Source organism: Pteropus vampyrus, unplaced genomic scaffold (assembly GCF_000151845.1).
Source record: "Pteropus vampyrus isolate Shadow unplaced genomic scaffold, Pvam_2.0 Scaffold229, whole genome shotgun sequence".
In the NCBI taxonomy this organism is placed as follows: Eukaryota; Metazoa; Chordata; class Mammalia; order Chiroptera; family Pteropodidae; genus Pteropus; species Pteropus vampyrus.
Window position 1 is genome coordinate 1126680 of NW_011889010.1, and position 2470 is coordinate 1129149.

General features: G+C 38.3%; 1 long non-coding RNA gene across 1 annotated transcript in view; it reads left to right on the forward strand.

Annotated features, from left to right (window-relative positions):
• Nucleotides 1-2470, forward strand: part of LOC111728800 — a 102224-nt gene that overhangs the window by 95858 nt on the left and 3896 nt on the right. The window contains exon 3 of the long non-coding RNA XR_002775961.1: nucleotides 304-451. This is a non-coding gene — a long non-coding RNA (uncharacterized LOC111728800). The remainder of the gene's footprint in view (nucleotides 1-303; nucleotides 452-2470) is intronic.

A 2470-nucleotide genomic window follows, 5' to 3' on the forward strand; every position in this document is an offset into this window, starting at 1 on the left:
AAATAGAAATCTGTAGAGATATATTTAAATATACATATACATATGTCCAAACTTTATGACCAGTCTTTTGTAGAAAAAATTTTTTAAATGTTAATTTAATCCATCTAGAATTGAATTTTGTATATGTGTGTGAAGATAGAATTTACCTTTATTATTTTTTTCAAATGAGTCATTAGTTATTGAATTTTATATATGTGTGTGAAGATAGAATTTACCTTTATTATTTTTTTCGAATGAGTCGTTAGTTATTCTAATACCTTTTATGGAATAATTCATATGAGATCTACATATGACCATCTTAAGGTAGAAGATAAAGATTGTCGAGTATCTACAAAGAGATGAAAGTTGAAGATGTGAAGGCAGAGATCTTGGCAGAAGAGAGTAGATGCAGGGAAGGACCAAGCATGTGCTCCTACGGAGGAAGAGAGGAAGTGAAGGAATTAACCGAGAGGTAGGTGGAGGGCCCCAGAGTGGTGTCATGGAAGTTATGGATTAGGAAAGTTTCAAGATGGGGAGAGGGCAGTAGTAACTAGTGGGGAAGCAAGCGTCACTTGTGAAATAAATGGGAGAAAAGAACATTTGATACATCGGTTGTGCGGCTCATTGGATTCCGTGGTGCAGCTGTGGCTTTTGGATTAATTTAGATTTTCTACAGTTTATCTCATTTTTTTTCATCCACAGATATGGATAATTATGAGTTAATGAGTTAACTCTAGACATGTACTGTTTCTGGGTGGTAAAGTGAAATTTTCTCAACACACTTTAAAATGTCATTTCATTCAAGTATTTTTTGCATGGTGCATTCGAAAAATATTTTCAATGAAAACCGAGTTAACAGACAATGATATAATGTACATAAAAGAGCTTTTGACCTAAATAAACCATAAAAATAAAAGCTGTGGTTTGGATATGTAACATGTACTGGCCATTCCTCATTCATTTGTGAGACTATGGAGCAAACTTGGCTAGGACTCAGCATGATCATGTTGGTCAGCATCCGCAGTATTGCCATAAAATATATTTTAAGCTGGCTAATTTTTTGTCTTTACAAACTAGTCCTTTCTATGACCTATTTGTGGCTCACTTTTCCCTGTTTTCCTCTTCAAAAAGAAGTCTAGAGAGGTAGTGAATTTGCCCTGGTTTAGTGTGGACATACTGTTTGGTCAGCCTGTATCCAGGCCATAAGGGTGATAATCACTATATAAATACATAGCAACACAGCATCGCACTAGCCTTTCCTCGTTGCCCTGGAAAGCAGCCCATGTGCAGATGAAGAAGCCGTGTGCGCAGCTCCGCTCGGCCGCGCACGGCCTGAGGATGGATGGCAGCAGGACCCTGAGCAGCTGCTCTGTGACAAGACATGCGAAGAAACCTCCGTCTAGGCGTTCGCTGAGAAGCCCATCAGAAATGTTGATGTGACACCAAGGGAGCTGCCTTCCGTGGAGAATGAGGGGTATTGTCTGTGGGCAGACATGGCACGTGGCAGTGTGACAGAGGCGGCTCATTTTGATTCACGATATTGAGCAGCCTGTGAAGCTAGGAAGATCAGCAAAGAATGACAGGCCCTGCACTGGTGCCCGCAGTCGGAAGGCAGGGCTTGACCAGCTGAGCTCTCCGTTTGGAGCAGTGAGCAGTTTTTTAAAAGCTATATTCATAAATATGGAAAATAATATCGCCATCATCATTATAATCGTATATGAAGCGAGATGCACATCCATAAATCATACTAATGAATGCCAGCTAATGGTGATGCACTGAATGCTGTGTTCCATAAGTCTTGCTCTGTCTGCTTATCCTGATTTATTTTCTTCACAGCCTTATCTTTGCCAGATATTTTATTATATATATTTATTATGTTATAGATTGTTTCCTTCCTAGGCCCTACCAAACAGAAATCACGGGGTGGTAGGGTCTTTGAATGGTCTTGTTTTCTGCTGATCCCTAGTGTCAAGAACAGTGCCTGCATGTAGTAAGCCGGCAACATATGTGTGTGTTGAAAAAAATGTAAAAATTCAGTCTTGTATATTTCTAGTGATTTCCTGTAATATTAGAGAGAGTCAAACACCAATTTAGAATAAGAAACGTGCTCATTAAGTAAAAAGTAGTTTTCTTCGAAGCAATTACTAAATAGCAGAGTTTTACAGAATTCAAAATATATACTGCCATATTTCTGATGGATTTATCAGTTAGCATTAACAATTTAGCCCATCAACTAATTGTTTTGTGTGTGTGCTGCCAAGTAAAGATTTTGACTAAATTTTCCTCCTTCTCTTTCCTTCTGTCCCATGTTGCCCTGGAGAAGATGTCACAGCACAAAAACTTACCTCCAACTCACTGTCAATACATTGATAACAGGAATCAAATGATCTACTTCCTTTCACAGATGGGTGTGTCTATTTGTAAAAGGAAATGGAAAGAATATGAATTTTCCTAGATTGAGAAAACCAAACGTTTGTAATTTCTTTAGGTA